Source organism: Triturus cristatus, chromosome 6 (assembly GCF_964204655.1).
Source record: "Triturus cristatus chromosome 6, aTriCri1.1, whole genome shotgun sequence".
NCBI lineage: Eukaryota > Metazoa > Chordata > Amphibia > Caudata > Salamandridae > Triturus > Triturus cristatus.
The window spans coordinates 920873459-920892044 of NC_140589.1; the positions used below are offsets into that span (position 1 = coordinate 920873459).

Consider the following 18586-nt stretch of genomic DNA (forward strand, 5'->3'; position numbering starts at 1 on the left):
AAAGGCAACTTGTAAGTGCATCCTGAATCTTCTTGCAGAATTAGTTCCACACTAGAGATCTCAGGACAGGGATAATTTCACCAAAGGACTCTCTCCATTAGCAGTTAATCCCCAACAGAAGATGTATTATTTACTCTACAAATCAGAGGATTTTCCTTTGCCGCCCACCCTATAGCTGTCCCATTGACGGGGCACAAGTATGAATGGCCCAAAAAGAAGCAGACGTGCAGCTCAGAAAAGATACATGAAGAAGGAAAGCAGGCCCATTTTAACTTTGGCCATAAGCAGGAGATTGGGAAGGAGCTGAAGCCTTGCGCTGTAGGGTGGTGGGTTTGTAGGTGAGCAGGACGTGTTTATGACAAGTGTTGTGGGGGAGGACTGTCCTATGAAGCGATAAGGAGATAAGAGAACTGAGTGACAACTGAGAAGCTAAGGCAGAAGTGTAGTGGAGTGATTAGAGATGGCCTTGTGGGACACAAGAGCAATGGAAGACTTCAGCCAGCAAGGTGACAGGTGACACAAGCAGAAGTGTTCGATGATGGAAGATTTATAATTAGCCCTGAGAAAGAATAAGTCATTTCAGCATGTGAGTATCTGGGTGCATTGTATACTTTGTGCAGTTTGTTGCTAGTGGTGGACACCAGCACTTATTTGTGGCGACCACGACTCTGTTATGCATGATTCATTAATTAAGAATCCACAAAAGGTTGGCAGTTACAGGCGGTACATAGTTATCATACTTGGTAAAGGTGAAAAAATATTTATGAACTTGGTGTGAAAAACTGAATTAGAACTACCAAGACGCTATGGGGTAATGGCGCAGTTACATGCAAGCCGCACATTCCTACCCACTTTCACTGTTAAAAGGATCTCGCGAGCCACCCCCAAGCTGACAAGCTTTGGAATGCCTGCACACTATTTGAGTGGGATTATACCCGAGAAAACTGGCAGCATGTCCAGCAACCCGTAAATATTCTCTACTGATGAGGGAGGAATCCTGAAACACTGGTGTCTAGAGATACGATTTCGAAATACAGCATTAGCCGAAAACATTTTTATGAACTTTGTGTGAAAAACTGAACTTCAGCTACCAAGATGCTTTGGGGTAATGACGCTGTTACATGCAAGCAGTACGTTCCTACCCACTTTCACCATCATGCTTGGTAATATTTTAAATTTCGATTCTAGTGATACTGGTTTTTATTGGGAGTGATAAAAAAGCAACATCCTCTGAGGCATCTGTAATTGAGGCCTTAGGCTCGTCCCTCCCCTGCTAGCATCATTCAGAGTTCTTGACTGACAGATGGGTCAAACCACTTTCCCCTGCATCCCATTAGCAGTGACTAGGAAACAAATGAGATAACATACAGTATCTCATTTCAAAAACATGTCAACACCTGTGGCTAAGACAGTCTATCTTAATGCCCTGAATTAATAGTAAAAAGCCAATCTCTTGCCTTACAAACCAGGGGTGAGGGAACAAAAGGAATGTAACAAAAGTGGAATGAGACAGCCGAAATACCAAGGGATTACATCTTCAATAGCAGAATCTTTATGAGCTGTGTCTGTGATGCTTAGTAGAGGAATGAACTGGATAAGTCGAGCTTTCTGCAAATAATTTTCTCCACGGAGGATGTCAGCAGTAAATCTGTTCTTGTTTATTCTGTGCTTTGATCAAAGGTTTGCACGTCATAAAAGCTGTCATTTTGGTATTGAGGCTGACAACTGCCTGTAGATTCCCTGAACAATGTATGATTAACAAGCTGCAGATTTTACGAACATTTTTTTCTTTAATTTAAAAAACCATTTTGTCTCCTAGAAATAAAAAGTTTCTATCTGTTATGTCACCGCTAGAAGTACATTCTCGATGATGCTCAGTTTCAGAAAAATGTTAAAATATCGGATTCCGTGATTTAAAAAAATAAATTATCCCTTGATGTCACCTCTGTACCTATTAATTCACTGATTAGGTACAATCACGATAAGCATTAAATCACATAAGAAAGCAAATGTTTACAGAGAATACTATGGATCTTCGCCCTTTTATTTTTAGGTCTGGCATAGAGCTGCAGTAGCAATGAAAATCTATTGCTGTGGTGTTCCTTGGGGAGGGACTCACGGCAGCAAATTACATGAAGCTACCCAGTTACTGCTGAATTACAAAGACTACTTCCAGAGCTTTGTAATCATACCATGCATGTTGTTGCAAGCATGGTGTTCTCCACCTGTTTTATGCACATTGGTGGCTAGCAAGGAATTAAAAATACACTTTAGTCTGCCATTTCCTGAAATAATCTCCCAAGAAAATAATTGAAGTATGCAAACATGCAAAAACACAAGAGGGAAGGTGTTTTTGCTTCACCAGTTTAAGACTGTGAAGCAATTATTATGAGTGGCCTGTTAATGACCCTATCTAATCTGCTCCAGAAATACCACTGTATGTTATGAGGGCCATCTGGAATACAAATAACTCTTAAAGAAGGCAGAAGACTGAAGAAGCTCCTGACATTTGAAGAAGGGGCAGACTACAATACTGCCATTTTCATAAACTCAAAGACTATAAAGGCAGAACAAACAAAATAAGGAAATTGCCTTAACCACATTTTTGAGCAGTGACAGTCTATAAATATGTGAGCGCTTCCACACACAACCCCTTACGTTTTTAGGTCTGGTGTTAGCCAAGAACTTTTGATTTAATTAAAACTATATGTACAATACACTTTAGGGGGCTTTCTACCAGCTCTCATTGTGGTTTTGTAATTCACATTTTGCTTCCGCCCACTAGACCATACAGCATGCGGCAATGGGTAATGAGACCATCCACACACAAGGTAGTTTTTGTTCTCACTTTATAATTACTTTAGTGCTGCCTTTGTGATTAGCACCTGATGCAAAAACAGGACGCTTTTGATGTAACCAAGACACATTCCAGCCATAGCAGTTCCTGTTTCCTCCCAATGGTGTTGTAAAGTGCTTTTGGAGTGTCCTTTGTTTATCTGGCTTCTGCTATTTCACAGCATAACAGATTGTGTCCATTGCATTGGAAACTCTTCTGTGTTTAAGTTATGCCTTCTTTCTTTCTTTCTTTCTCTCTTTTCTTCTTTCTTGCCTTTTTTGTTCTTTCTTCCTTTCTTTTTTCTGATCTTTATTCTTTCTTTTAGGTCTTAATTTATTGCCTTCTTTCGCTGCTTTTCTTTCTTTCCTACTTTCTTGTATTCTTTCTTTCTTTCCTTTTGTCTTTCTTTCTTTCCTCCTGCCTTGCCTTCTTTCTTGTCATCTTATTTGTCTTAATGCTTTCATTCTTTGTTTCTTTGTTTCTTTCTTTGTTTCTTTGTTTCTTTCTTTCTTTTCTCCCTCCCTCCGTTCTTTCTTTCTTTTCTTTGTTCTTTTTTCTTTCTTGCTTGCTTGCTTTTAACTTCTTTCTTTCTTGCTCCCTTTCTTTTCTTCTTTCTTGTCTTCATTCTTTGTTTCTTTAATTCTTCCATTCTTTCCTGCTTTTATTGTTTCTTTCTTCATACTCTCTCTCTTTTTCATTCTTTCTTTCATTCCTTATTTCTTGCCTTTTTTCTTGCATGCTTTCTTTCTAGCCTTCTGTCTTTCTTTCTTTCCTTCTATCCTGATTTCTTTCTTTGGTTTTTCGTTCCTTCTTTCTTACCTTCTTTCCTTCTAACTCTTTCATGCCTTTTTTCTCAAAGGCAAGAGACTTTCCGCCAATGCCAGACCGATTGGCATTTTATAGGTCTGTGTTAGCCAAGACCCTTTGTTTTTACTCGGATTGTGTATATACCATAGTAACCTATTGGCGCTTTAAACCAGACTTTATCCATTGGTCTGTGGTTGTGTCATTCACATTTATCAAGGGGTAATTTGCCAGCCGGCCTCAGTGATTGGCTGACTTTATTATGTGTTATAGCATGCTGCCCTTCCACAATGAGCACATCCGCACACCTAGTAGTTCCCTTCGGTGCCAGGAAGTACTATGGTAATATGTGATTTTTTGAGACCAAAAACAGTTTTGCCTTTAGACAATGTGGTATTCATCATTGATAAAGGCCCAGCAGTTTCCCAAACAATAAAGCTTTCCAAAAACCATGACAAAAAAAAAAAAACTTGCCAAAAGGCTGGGGCCAACCCCAGACCTATTGGCTTGTTTCATCCTTGTGGTGTTTTAATAGCGTGGCTGTTCTGCTTGTGCACATATTAGCTCTCTGTTTTAGTTAGTTTGAATGGAAATAGGATGTTTCCTTCCATGCATGTACCCTTAAAAAATGCCACTAGGGCTGCAGCACGGCCAACCAGATGAGCTTGCATGACATATGACTGCGTCCCAGCTCTACTGACTTTTTCGTAAGGTGCAGTTAGTTTTCGGGTAAATGACTGAATGGAAGCAGTACATTTTTATACCACCTGCTGTTTTAGATTTTTGAATATTTTACCTGAGTTTCTTGTGGCCCAACAGAAAGCCCAAGAGTATTTTATAGTGACTTCAGCAAATGCTGCTGAGATCTGCGTGTAACTGGCAAGTACCAGGTTAGAATTTCTTTATGGCCAACGCAGCCCCCCATCCTTATGTTGGCAATAAATTGTGTTATTTTGTGAATAATAATATTGACACCTTTTTTCTGCTCAGCTAAAAAAAGACCTGCAAAAGCAATAGCCACCGCTAAATAAAAACAATTTATTGTATTGCAGTGGGGTGTACGCTTCTCTTTCAGGGAGTAATGTGTGTTTACAGCTATGTCTTACATATTTCAGGGCGCAGTGCTGGCCCCTATCTATACTTCAGAAATTGCTGCACTCTTGCAAGTGCCTCCACTCTTTCCTGCAAGTAGGCGCTGTTAGAGACAACAGACCAAGGGGCATAATATCAAGACAAGCGATAAAATTATCGCCGCTTTAGCGGCAGAAAACTGCTGCTAAAACGGCGATAATGGGTTTGATAAGATGCTCTATGGAATTCCAATTGAAGCTCAGGTCAGATGTCCTTCACATCTAACATGGGCTTCAATTGAAATTCCATAGAGCATATTATCAAGCCCATTAGCGCCATTTTAGCGGCAGTTTTCTGCCGCTAAAGCGGTGATAATTTTATCGCCTGTCTTGATAATATGCCCCCAAGTTGGCACCTGTACTTATTGAGTATTTTGCCATAAACTAGTCCGTTTAAGAAAAATAAGACACACCATTGAATTTATTGATGTTTGTGTAATTATTGTATCTGTTTGTAAAGTGCTCACTCGAATGCATCCTGGTACATAGGGGAACTGTGAAAAACAGTGGTGGGAGAGTGCAAAACAGCCATTGAAGGTGGTTAGGGGAATAAGAAGATTTTAAGAGTTTTCCTAAATATGGGGTGGCTTGACACTTTCCTTATATGGAGGGGAAAGTAGATCTATGATTTTGTGGCCAGGATAGTGCAGTAACAACCATCAACCTGACCAGGCTCAAATCTGGACACCAGAATCAATGAGTGAAAGCTAGAACGACAGGACCAGAAGTGTCAATTGCAAACAAATCTCCCCTGAAGGAGATGTTCTTGAGGCAGAGAGTCTTAATGTGGTTGCCCTATTTGATGGGTAGCAAGATAGCACTTCCCTAGAATACGTCACTTGATCTAATCTATTCAGGGAACACACTTTCTTTACCACCAGGTTGTGAAGTTTGTTAACTGTCAGAGTTAAACTGGGGAACCAAAAGCAAAACAGACCTGGCAAAAATGCTCACATATCTAACGCTCCCTTTGTCTCCTTGTTCTATCCGTCCATTTTTCCGTCTATTTATCCATCCATCCATCCATCCAGCCAGCCACCCACTCTCCCACTCATCCATCCTCTCTCTCTCTCTCCTTGTCTCCTTTCTCTCTCTTCTCCCTTTCTGACCTCTTTCTCTCCACCTTTCCCCCTCCCCTCTCTTACTCTCTCTCTGTAGAAGCCCACCCCGTCCCTGCAGCAATCAACCTCAGAAACTAGAGAAAGTGACAGAGGCGAATGCAGCGGCCCTGGGCTTTCAAAAACAGTCTCCAAGGGCTCCAGCCCACTGGAGTAGTAGCCATTGGAATAAAAGGCCTCTTCGACCCTGTTAACTGCTGAAGTTTGCTACTGCAGAGTCAGACAGTAATCGCCTGTGCAATAGTATGGTCGCGAGAAAACACATGTAAAACTGATCTTAGAGCAAGAGATTTATGTAAAAATTACACTACCCTGCTTAATATTTTGAAAATGAGAGGCAATGGAATTTTTCTGATCTCCTAAGGGCAAATTATAATCAAACTAGGCCCAATAGATTTAAATCCCCTCCAGCAGTGTTTTGGTTTTTCATCCTGACCCATGGAAGCACCAGGAATGTAACTAGTTTGAACTATAACATACATGGTCTCTTTACTCTCAGAGAGGGGGGTTGTAGCCTACATCGTGACTAGGCATCCCAGTGCAAGGAGGTTACCCTATGATGAAGTGTTCCACCTTTGGTGGGTGAGGGAAACCGTCTTTCCACCATTACTAGGTCTTTGCTGTTCTGTTTGTTATAGCCACACGTGTTTCCTGTTGTGGTTCATATAGTCATATTAGGGAAGTAAACTCCTGCAGGTCTTAAAATCTCCTCTGCCCTCTTGTTTTGTTTTGATACTTTCCATGCTAGCCAGTTTTTCTGTAGATAGTGTTCTGGCATACAACAATTTCAACTGATTTCGGTCTGTTTAGGAAACACTGTACACAGCATCCATCTGGAGAGTAATTGATTATAAACAGCACCATGTACATATAAACTGTGTTCTAAACAGAGATTCACTACACTAAGCAAGTAAAATTCCCAAACAATGATATCATGTACTTTCACAGATTGTAAATGACGACCACCAGAATAAATATCCACCCCTAGAATACCATGGTACAAGGATATCGAGAACAGAATATCAAGGGCCAAAATACCGATAGTTAACTGCATATAGGTAAGTATAGATTTTCTATCCCTAACACCGTATATATTTGTGAACCTTGAAGATATGTGTACCATGTTGGTACATATATGTGGAGTTCGGAATAGAAAATCTAGACTTAACTGTTAATATTTTTTCTCATATATTTTCCTCGATATTGTGTCCGTGCGATATTTGAGGGTCATTTTTCAAGATGTACATCCTTTTCACCCTATCTTTGCTGAAAGAAATATATAGCAACTTGTGAGAAATTGGATTGTTCGTTGAGGGGGTGAAACCCTACTCAAGCAACAGCCACAATCCTTGTCAGGATGAACTCCAAAAAAGTCACCAAATTAACACTTGCTTAATCCTCTGGTAGCTTGGCTCAAAAGCAGTCAGGCTTACCTTAGAGGCAATGTGTAATGTATTTATGCAACACTTAAACAACAATAAAGTGAAAATACCACACAAAAAATCTGACATCAATTCTGAAAAGTAAAATGTAATAAATTATTTGACAACAAAGCAACAAAAATCCAATCTGTAGAACTGAAGATATGCAATTTTAAAGACTTAAGTGAAGTATAGCACCTAAAAGCACAATGCTCCACTGACAGCTAACTGGTAGTGCAAGACTGAGTCAAACTCATAAGTTCAGGCCGACCACGGTAGAGCATGAGCCGGATACAGGGATGAGTTCTGCTAAAAAAGTTACCTTCTAAAGTCTATTGTGAGCAGTTCTGTTCACTGTGAAGGAGGCCGCGAGAAGCAGGGAGAGCATCGTGGATGGTTGTTTCTGTATTGCGAAGAGCAAGCCGGGCGTTGCGGATGGTCGTCGCTGTAGATCCTGCTGGGTGCTGCGGACGGTTATCGCTTAAGATTTGCATTCTTGAACACTGCGGTGTGTCGATGTTGTAGCATGAAGTGTAGATGTTGTCTTGCGAATCATTGCTGGTGATCACTGTAGCGCAAAAAGTCGGGTCCACCGTAGCGTCATATTGGTGCCCTGCGTGGGCTGCGAAATCTTGGAACAAATGGGCCTGTTTATGTTTGTAAAGAGCCTAAACTTTCAGGATTTCTTCTTTTCATCAAAGAGGAGCTCAACTGATGCCACACCAAGGGTCCAGGACATAGGGGGCACCTCTTTGGGATCAGGAATTCACACCAGCAGAGGCCATCAGGCAGGGCTCAGGCAGGTCCAGTTGCAGCAGTGCCAGAGGGCAGTTACAGAGAGGCCTCTGGAGCTTGTTGTGTCCCTGTCGCTCAGAACAGGAGGCCTGTCAGCGGACCTTCGGAGTCACTTGCCTGGGATGATGGGTGCAGGCCCAGTCTCCTTTCTTAGATGCAAGGCAAGCCTCAAGCAGCAGAGTAGTCCTTCTTCTGTATTGTATTGTAATTGCATTTATATAGCACTTCCTACCCCTGATGAGGCGTCAAAGCGCTTTTTAGGCAAGTAGCACACTGCTCCAGAACCCATAAAGGAATAGTGTTGAATTAGTATAATGAAATATGAAAGTAATTTGAGTGGTAGATATTAGTCAGTTATTTGGATTGAGAAGGATAATGGAGGGATAAAAGAGGAAAAAAGGATTGCATTTATATATCTGATAGAGACTACTAGCCGCAGATTCCTTCACGTAAAATTATCCCCAGGCGTGAGACTGGATCCGGAAACTTTTGCCACAGCATCCCTGCGCTCCGGGGGCGGGGCGACATCACACGACTCCGCCCAGGCGTCGTCCGCGTACGTGACGTCAGCGAGGTCACATAAGACCCGCCCCGACATGCCTACGTCAGTTTTTTCCTTTTCCGCGTGCAACGCGGATCCGTTCCTTGCTGCGGCCCTGTTTCAGGCCCCCCTTTCTTCCATTCTTTTTGGTGGGAGCAGTGTGGGAATGCCTTCGGGCTTTAAAACTTGCACGTCTTGTGGGCGTCTTATGTCGGCGACGGACCCTCATCTCATTTGCATGTGGTGTTTGGTGGAGGATCACAGCACCTCAGATTGTGCGGCGTGCCAACAGTTGAAGCCGAAGTCGCGGTGGGAGCGCCGCATGAAACTCGACGTCCTCCCCTCGGTCTGCTTCGGCGGACGGCTTCAGGTCCGGCCGTGGTTGTCGTCCTCACCTTTCTCTGATGTCACGTGAGCGTCGCTCCCCGGTGGGTAAGGGTCACAGTTCGTCCCCGGGGGCTGGTTCTCGACCTACCGGGGCGTGGACTCTCCGCGGGGGATGCGGCCCTGCGTATCGTCCTATCCACTGTTTCCCGGTGTTGGGGCATCGAGAGTCCAGATGGAGACTTACGCAGTGGCTTTGCAGGCCTCGCTGGTGTCTCCTCCTCCTTCCCCTCCTGGGGCATCGGCGTATCCCTTGCCTCGCGCAGGGCCCTCCGCTGCGCCGCAGGCGGCTCCGGCCCCGGCGCCGACTGGGTCGGATCCAGGCTTGGAGGATGTGGTGCTGTTGGGGTGCGGCTCTTCTGGGGCAACTCCTTCAGGCCACGGCGTCTCTGCCTTGCCGCAAACCCTCCCGGGGGTCCCTGTGGTGTCGCGGGAGGTTGCCGGGGCTAGGGTCGCATCCCCGAGCCCCTCTCGGTCCCTTGGCAGGGTGGTCCTATCTAAGGCCGAGGTGACGCTGCTACGGCACCAGCAGCAGCTGGACCGTGCGGAGCCACAGGGGTCAGTGGCCCCTCCTCGTCCCGCTCCGGGTCGAGGTCAATGGCAGACCCCTCGCCCTTCTCCAGGCCCCTCTCGTACCTCCTCGCAGGCGGCTGCCTCGTTGGAGGGTGAGTCAGAGGTTGTATCGTCCCTGGTGCCGCCACAGGGGTTGCCGGGCGACCTTCGCCTCCTTCTGGGCCGTGGCCGGCAGAGGGCTTCGGGCCCCTCCCCGGGCCCATCCCGTTCCCCCACACAGGTGGTTGCCTCGGCGGGGGTCGGGCCGGCGCCGTCCCGGTGCCGCACTGGGGTCAGTGCAGCTCCAGCTCTACTCCGGTCCCCGCTCCGGTCTCCGGTGCGGGGTGCCTTGGAGGTCCCTTGCCCGTCGACGCCGGATGGCGCCGGTGTTCTGCCTCATGCGGCAGACTCCACGGCTCCGCAGTTATTCAGTTATTTGGATAGAGAAGGGTAGCGGAGGGATAGAAGATGAAAAAAAGTTTGCATTTATATAGTGCTTGCTACCTCTGATGAGGTGTTGAAGCGCTTTATTGGTGAGAACACGCTACTCGGGAACCCAAAAGGATTATTGGTGAATTAGTATAGTGAAATATGAAATTTGAGAAGTGAACATGTTCGTCTGTTATTTTGATTTAAAAAAATAGCAGAGGGATAGAAGAGTGAAGGGTTTAGACTTTTTCTCTTGTTTTGTTTTGTTTTGGAGGTCATAGCAGTACGAGGAGGCTTGGGATGAGTAAAAAGGGTTGTGGAGAAGAAGAGTTAGAGGGAAGAGTTTAGAAAGGTTTGTTTTGGGGGATTGGTATAGTAAAAGAGGTGTCAGATGATGCAAGGAGGGGTAGAGTAGGGGAGACTCTAGAAAGGGGTTTTTTTGAGATCATAGTAGTGGTATGGGGTTTGGATGAATGAGTTAGTGGATGTAGAGGATATATTGATAGAGGAATAGGGTGGGGAATAGGGTAGTGCATTGGAAAGAGCAGTAGTAAGAGGATTGAGATGAGTCAGAGAGTTGAGGTAGAAAATATATTGAGAGAGGCATAGGGTGAGAAATAGGTTAGTGCATTTTCTATTTCCATTTTCCATTTATTGATTTTTTTATTTCGGTGTAAGTGCACCATAAAAGAATGACAACATATGATACAAACATTATTAAACTGGTTTAAAATTTTAAAACAACCAATAATTAAAATACAATTGAAGCTAAATACATCAAATTTGATCAATTAACAAGGTCGTAATTACACTTTAAGAAAATTCATCCTTGCCCAACACATAGAGTTTAAAAAATGCGATACAGCATAAGTTATATGCAGATCAGTGCTGTATTTTAGGAGCCTAAAAGCTTCTTTACAGTGTGTTGTGCCGAGTTTCTGCATAACTGGATCAACCCTCTTTGCCTAATTATATGATAATCCTTGTAGAAAAAAAGTACATGTATTTCTGACACCTCATCCTTGCCACAGGCAGGACACCCCAATAAGGACCCACAAGACCAATTGTTTGTGTAGGATCTCAAGGGAAGGCAGCCATGCCGAAACTGCGTATACAGTTTTCTGGCTAATGCCGGACGGATTTCATCTTGACATGGCTCAAACTTATACATTCAAAAAATTTGAGATAAGAGAGCCAGTGGAGGAATCTGCTTGGAGTTTATACAGTTTACTTTCCCAATAGCTGGTAATTATTAATTTACGTGGGGTACTCACACAGGCTTTTTCAGGGTTTTCCCACAGCTCATATCTGTCACGGGAGCGACAAATTTCTCTTATATAAGAAAACCGTGGCATCTTAACTACACCGGGACACCTGAGGACCTCTAAAAGCTCAGATCTAAATTCGACCAGTTCTGGGGTCGCCCAGAGGCGGCGCCAGTAAAGCAAGGGTCTGCATCCTGATTCCTCTGCAACTGGTCTCACACCGAGATCCATACGAAGTGGAACCAAGGGAGTGCTCACAGGCAAGTTAAACAGCTGCCTTATGACGTTGTTCTCTGTTTTGGCAATCAAGGTTGGATAAAGATGCCCCCACAATCCCGTCCCCATATAGGGCTGCACTTCTTAGCTTAGTCTTATAGATCTCCACAGCAGGGCTTAGTGGCTTGTGAAACGATTTCCTATAAAACTTGGCCAAGCCACCTGTGGTCTGCGACAGTTTAAGATTTGACATAGCAATTTGGGTTCCCCAGGCCATATTTTCATTAAGTTTAACTCCCAAATAATCGAAAGTGGTTACCCTCTCAAGAGCAATACCATTCATACGTAGGCTAGCACGAGTTGATATTTTGGGGTTAAAGACCATAAATTTGGTTTTTATCATGATTGATTCCCATTCCCCTGGTCCTACAGAACTCACAGAACCCATCCAGTATTCTCTGAATTCCCAAGGGAGATTTAGATAAGAGTAGTGTGTCATCAGCAAACATCAAGGCTGGTATCTGCTTATGCGGTAATTTGGGGGCATCTATCTCCTTGAGTTTGTTCAAGGCACCTACCAGACCATTGATGTACATGCAGAACAGGGTGGGCGCAAGTACACATCCCTGTCTTACCCCTCTCTCAATGGGAATAGGCTGAGACAGTTCCCCTTTTTTCCCCAAGCGAATTCGGGCATAATTGCGGTATGAAATCTTTTCAATATGTCTAGAAGATAATGTAGCCCTAGTTCGCTCAGTACCCCCCACAGTGCATCTCTAGGGACCAGGTCAAAAGCACTCTTAAGATCCACAAAGACCAGGTACAGGCTGCCTCCTTCAAGATGTACAGCTTTCCAATAAAGAAGTTGCAGCCTGAAAACCTGATCTATTGTGTAAAGTTTTGCTCTGAACCCACGTGCAATGGGGTCATGATGTTGTGCTCCTCCAGCCAGGCTTGCAACCGGCCTACAGTGCAATTTCAATATGCTGAATTAGTAGAAGTCATAAATATATAGATCCAAAAGTACATGGAAAGTATATCGATGCATAAAGGAAGTAAGTATATGTAGAATAAAGATATTGATATAGGTATAGGGTGAGAAATAGGGTAGTGCAGTGAATATGCTTTTTTAGGAGAAACGTATTAAATATATAGATCTAGGTACATGGAAGGTATATAGATGCATAAAGGAAGTTAGTATATCTAGATTAACGATGCATAGATTAATTCTGGTTTTCAAGTGCTGTTGTAATTAAAATGCTATTGTATTTTTTTTTAAACATAATTATTCTACATGTTTATACAAAGCAATACACATATATAAGTACTGTTGGACTTGCCCTTTTTGTAGGGTCATCCCAGAACTTTTTACCTTCCTCCTGGTATTTTTTCTTTCGTGGTGTTGGTGTTTTTAGGACTCTAGGCACTTTATCACTGCAGTTCAGTGTGAAAGTGCATGTGCTCTCTATGGTAAACGTGGTAAGATTTGTCTACACCTGTTTGGCGTATTTAATTTACCTATCGGTTCCCTGTAGAGTGGTATCTCACATACCCAGGGCCAGTAAATTAAATGCTACTGGTGGGCTTGTCGTAAATAAAATTACGCACTCATAATTTCTTTATCAATATGATCATGCATAAAGCAAGAGGCTGAGTCTGTGGTATCAGGTTCAACAAGGGCTTTATTCAAATAACTCGAGTTATAGGGAGAATAGTTCCATCACCACAAGGGATCAGGACCAGGATTCTCAAAAAGATATTCTCATACTTTATTCACAGAGTACAGTATATATATGTTTGTAATAATATACGTAAGCAGAAGTGCTTCAGGCGGAGCAAGAGAGAATGAGATAAGAGCATGTTGGTGTGTAAGTAGGCGTGAAGGTGGGCGTCCACTTGATGATAATAGGTAAGTGTCATAGGTGGGTGGATGCCTGAAGGGGGTTGCGTGATCAGCTGGAACTTTACTGGAACTTTGCCTTACTTGTGCTCAACTCGAGCATGACGTGTAACTGACGTTCGAAAGGGTTGCTATGCAACCGGGGAGTCTGGAGTCTGAAAATGAGGCCTTCAGTGTCAGGGCGACCAGCACATCTTGTATTATCTGATATCTAATGTCTGGAGCAGGGACTGATTTGTGACATAGGTTGCCCATCACCAAGGGCCAATGTGGCATTTATTTCTTCGTTTACTGCTGAAGTCTTACATGGGGGCTATGGGCTTTTCACTGACGAGAGCTTTGTAATCGCACGAAAAGAGACAGAAAGGCTAGGCTTTCTCCTTTGCAGACGGGTCATGTTTATCCCTCCTTCTCCAGGCAGGAATGTGGTTTCGGTAGGAGTAAGCAGATAACCGTGCTCAATTCTGTCTCGGCACCTCGGTCGGGGCCCCTTTGGCTGAGGCCCAAGTGTGCAAGGCCAAGGATACGCAGCTGCAGATTTCAGAGCGTTCTGAGGCCTGAAACCTCTTTTCGGCTCTGGCTGTGCCACCATAATGGAAATGCGGGAAAACATGATGCAAAACGTGTAGGCCTCAGAGCAGTTTTGTCATTTCTCTCATGGGAGACTGGATTATGGCAGGCCACGTTATAGCATAAGCATCATGATAGACAGGCCATGGAGGGGAAAAACATAGGTGACATGTATGTGCACATGAGTGTGGGGGAACACACGGGGACACATAGGCCTCATGATATTTTATTTTCCTCAGGCTTGCAGTACTGATTGCGCCACCCACCAAAGTAGCCTTTCAAACCTGTCTCAGGTTTCTGCTATTGCAGGGCTAGCATGCGCAGTGTACTGCCGCTGTGACGTGGCAGGGTGCGCTGTAGGTAAAAGTTAGGACATGTGCCTTAACTCTGTGGCATGTTCTGGTAGTGACAAACAGCCTATATAGGAATGCATTGGGGATTCCCTGATATGTGTTTCAGTGGTAATTCCTGATCTGAGAGGAGTAGAGTGATCAAGTTTGGTATGTTTAGAATAGTGGTGCCAAATGCTGCGTGGTGGTGTTCGCAGATTTATTATCACTATTTTCTCGAAATGCCACTTTTAGAATATTCCTTCTCGTTTTTGAGTGAAAAATAATACCCGTGAGAAAAAGCATGCCCGTATTTGAGCAAAAATGCCACTTTTAGAATATTCCTTCTCGTTTTTGAGTGAAAAATAATACCTGTGAGGAAAGCATGCCCGTATTTGAGCAAAAGGAAAGTCCATTACATTCAGAGTTTTGAATTGGTGAAGATGCGGTAAAAATAAAGAATCTTCAAGGAACTCAGTCCTGCCCATACCATGCAGTAAAGAAATTCATACTGGCAAAGTGTTAAGGGAGCCTCGTAGGCAGTAACATAAATGAGTCCAGTGGCAGAAAATCCCAAAACTTTTGGAGCAAACAAGTTGGAGCCGCCGCTCCATCTCTAGAAGACAGAATATCCGGTCCATTTATATGAAGCCCTGATGATAGTCCCAGTACTATTCGCCTGGGTCTTGAAACGCGTTGGCATTTTGGGAGGCTTTTAGTTAATTCTCAATGCGGCAAGAGTTGAAGGAAATTATTGGATAAAGAATTGATATACTATTCAGACACTCTTTTGACGCTGGAGTTGGAATAACACATGTGGTTCATAACATTGGATATTTTCATGTTTATTACTAAATTTTTGTATATGATGTAAATTTTCCTAAAAATGTGTTTTGCATCAGATTAATGTATGAATTCATTTGCTGCTTTTGTCATGTTGCAAGCTGTTGGCAATAATTTTTTCACAGTGTCTAAGTCCATTTTTGTCTTTAAGTGTATGTTAATGTGAATTGTATATACGTGTAACTTCATGTGTGAATTTGATAAGTCTGTGTTTCTTTTTCAGTCCAAAAAATTGTTTTGATCAATGTTTAAATTAATAAAAAACAGGAATGGTCTAATAAAAATTCCATTCGGACAGATAAAAGAGTTGGCTGTTCGTTACTCCATGAGTAGTAGGAGTGTACGGCAGTACGGAGACGGGTTCATTGTTTTGTGTTCTGAATTTTGAATAGCCCTACCTGGCCCCGGTCCGTTGGGCTTAACCCCTATAGGTTTTTGCACTTTTAGAAGTGGGCATTTCTGTGTGCTATGTGCCTTTGTGCCTGCCTGTTGTGTATTGCATCTCTGGCTCTGGAGTGACAGAGACTGGGGAGGTGCAGTGGCTCCAGAGGGGCTGGGTGAGTCAGCGCTAGGCTAAATAGGCTGATCTGCATTTGGAGTAGTGGGAGGAGTAGCCCCTGACCCTGAATAGGACTCTGCCTGACTTACACAATGCTGGTGCTGCCCCCCTATGGTGTGTCTCGGGCCAAAGCCTAAACTAACAAAGGAGGTTGTTGTGCACTGTAAAGAATTGTTAAGTGCCCCCCAAAACTGGTTTAGACCGGTCACAGAGCCCTGTGCCAGGGGAGAACAAAGACATTGGCAGTATAAATATTGGGGCTGTGACCCCATGGTTTTTGGTTATCTGCTGGAAGCTGAAGGACTGCTGGGCAAGGGGGAACCGCCGTGGGACCCAGCTGCTGGCTCCTTGGCATCCTTATGTACTGGCCCTCCTCTGCCCAGTAATGCCCGCGTTGGCCTGAAGCCTGGAGCGTGAGGAGCACATTTGCTAGGTTGTCACCCTCAGCGCTGAGAGAGTCATCTAAAGTGCGTGGTCGGCGCTTTCCTGAGCCCGAGGAGAAGGGACCGCAGAATCGGGTGCGACTTCGCTCCGAGATCGGCAAAGCCAGAAGTCTGGCGGCTGTTGCCTGACCGTGAGCCAGGCCGGAGCAGGAAGCTAGGCGAAGGATGCCTAGTTGTGGGCGGGGCTTCTGTGTCAACGAGGGAAAGCCCCGTGTGGTTCCAACCAGCCCGCGGTGGAGAAGAGGAAGTCAGGCAGTGACACACCCATCAAGGAGCCCAGGAGAAATGGAGCTGCCACCTGTCGGGCTCTGTGGCCTCTTGCTGGAAGTCCGGTGGCTGAGCCTGGTTGAGGGCATGGCCCACACACGGAGGAGAGACGCCACAGACAGGGGAACCAAGGATCCCAAGTTCACCCGGACCTCAGCTGAGTTCCTGAGGAAACCTGGGACAGGTCTACAGCGGGAGCCCACTGGGAGCTCAAAAATCCGGCACGCTTGGCTCTGTAAAGAGAAGAAGAGGAGAAGCCCCAGTGAGTGGGCTTGCAAGGCACACTGTTGGTGCCTGTTTGTTCTCACAGCTGCGCCGCCAGATTGCAGGCAGCTGCAACGTCAGGGGCATTTGTCTGAGAGACAAGGGTGAGTTGTACCCTCACCCCCATTCTAGTACTGGCTTGTTGGGGGCCATCACTCTGCTGCATTGGCAGCCAGGTTGCCAATTTGAAGGCCTCATGCTAGGAAATCCCCGACCTTTGGACAGAGGGCATTGCAGGGAAGTCCTAGACGGGCCCGAGGTTAAGGCCAGCCGGCTTGAGGGTTGCCCCTATGTTTAGGTGGGGCCTGATGTGAGGAGGTGATATGGTGTAAGGATCACCTAGGGTGCAGTTTTATCCCTAAGAGTGGCCTGCTATGTTTATGGACTGTTCCCATGAGGCACAGGGTCAAGACTGATTTGCATTTAGCTGGGTCTGAACTGAGGTGGCGAAGTGAGCTAAAGGATGATGATGGGTTTAATCCAGATCTGTGACTGGGGGTGAGTGTCTGAAAAGTTTCAGCGCTCCCTCCATCATCTCCTTGTGTTTGCTTTGTTCACCCTAAGTTGGCAGGGTATGCCCAAACATGGGTCCCTTACTCACTTTGCCACTAGATTCAAGCTAGCCTGGCTGATGAAGGGTGTTACCCAGAAACCGGTCCCAGGATGCTTGTTTCTTGTTCAGGTAAGACCTGGCTTGGCAGTTCAGGCTGGACTGTTCCCATGGGGCACAGGGTCAAGATTGATTTGCATATAGCTGGGTCTGAACTGAGGTGGCGAAGTGAGCTAAAGAATGATGATGGATTTAACCCAGATCTGTGACTGGGGGTGAGTGTCTGAAAAGTTTCAGCGCTCCATCCATCATCTCCTTGTGTTTGCGATGTTTATGGATTATGCGCTGCGCTACAGCTGATGATGTTTGGCATAATACGCTTCTCTGAGTAATGCCATGATGTATGCCTACTGTGTATATTCTAAGTGCCTCTTGCCAGTAGTTACTCATTGTTTTTATCTCACTACCTGTGAGTTCTAATGGTTATGACAGTGGCCCGATTGGCCCTGTTGTGTATATAATCCCTGTAAAGTATTTCCAAGTGACATGTGGCATAGTGTATACATGTAATTACGTTCTAATGTGTTTTATGGATAACAAAAAGGCTATTTTTATATAACCTTGTGTGGAGTTCCTTTTGTGGTGTGCCTAGTGTGTCGCTGCTGTGTGAGTGTGTTGCAAAAACGCTTTACACATTGCCTCTGAGATAAGCCTGCCTGCTCGTGCCAAGCTACCAAGGGAGTGAGCAGGGGTTATCTTCAGTGTGTAACTCCCTTGCGCTGACTAGAGTGGTGGTTTCTACCTGGTTTAGGTGCGTGCCCTAGCCAATCAGAAATCCCATTTCTAACAGGTACATATCTATAGTACAAATGAATGCTTATATACAGAGGGATATGCTGTATATTTCTGTTTGCATATGGTGCTTATGTGGTGAAGAGCCAATTCATGAGTAGTTTTATGAAGATAAGGTGGTTGTCCGTGATTCTTATGTTGGGGGGTAAAGAGTTCCATAGTTTGGCTGCTTGAACAGAGAAAGGTGTGCCTCTCATGTTTTTTTTCTTGCATCCTGGTATCTTGAGGCGAGGTTCCACTCTAAAGCGAAGGTTCCTTTGTTGAATGTGTTTGGTGATTTTATTCCTGATGAAGAGTGGTCCCATTCCATGCATCGCTTTGCGGATTATACAAAGAGCTTGAATGTGGATCTTCTGGCAACCGGTAACCAATGCAGGGCTTTCAAGGCCGGGGAGCTGTGGTCTCATGGTTTGATATGCAAGAGTAGTCTGGCAGCCGAGTTCTGAATCCTTTTTAGTCTTTTCATGGGTGTTAAAGGTGATTTGTGGTAGAGGCTATTAGCGTAATCGAGTTTGGAC

At 44.6% G+C, this 18586-nt stretch overlaps 1 protein-coding gene across 1 annotated transcript in view; it reads left to right on the plus strand.

The window, feature by feature from the left end:
* Positions 1-18586, plus strand: part of FNDC1 (fibronectin type III domain containing 1) — a 1187183-nt gene that overhangs the window by 1091656 nt on the left and 76941 nt on the right. The gene's annotated exons all lie outside the window — the stretch shown is intronic.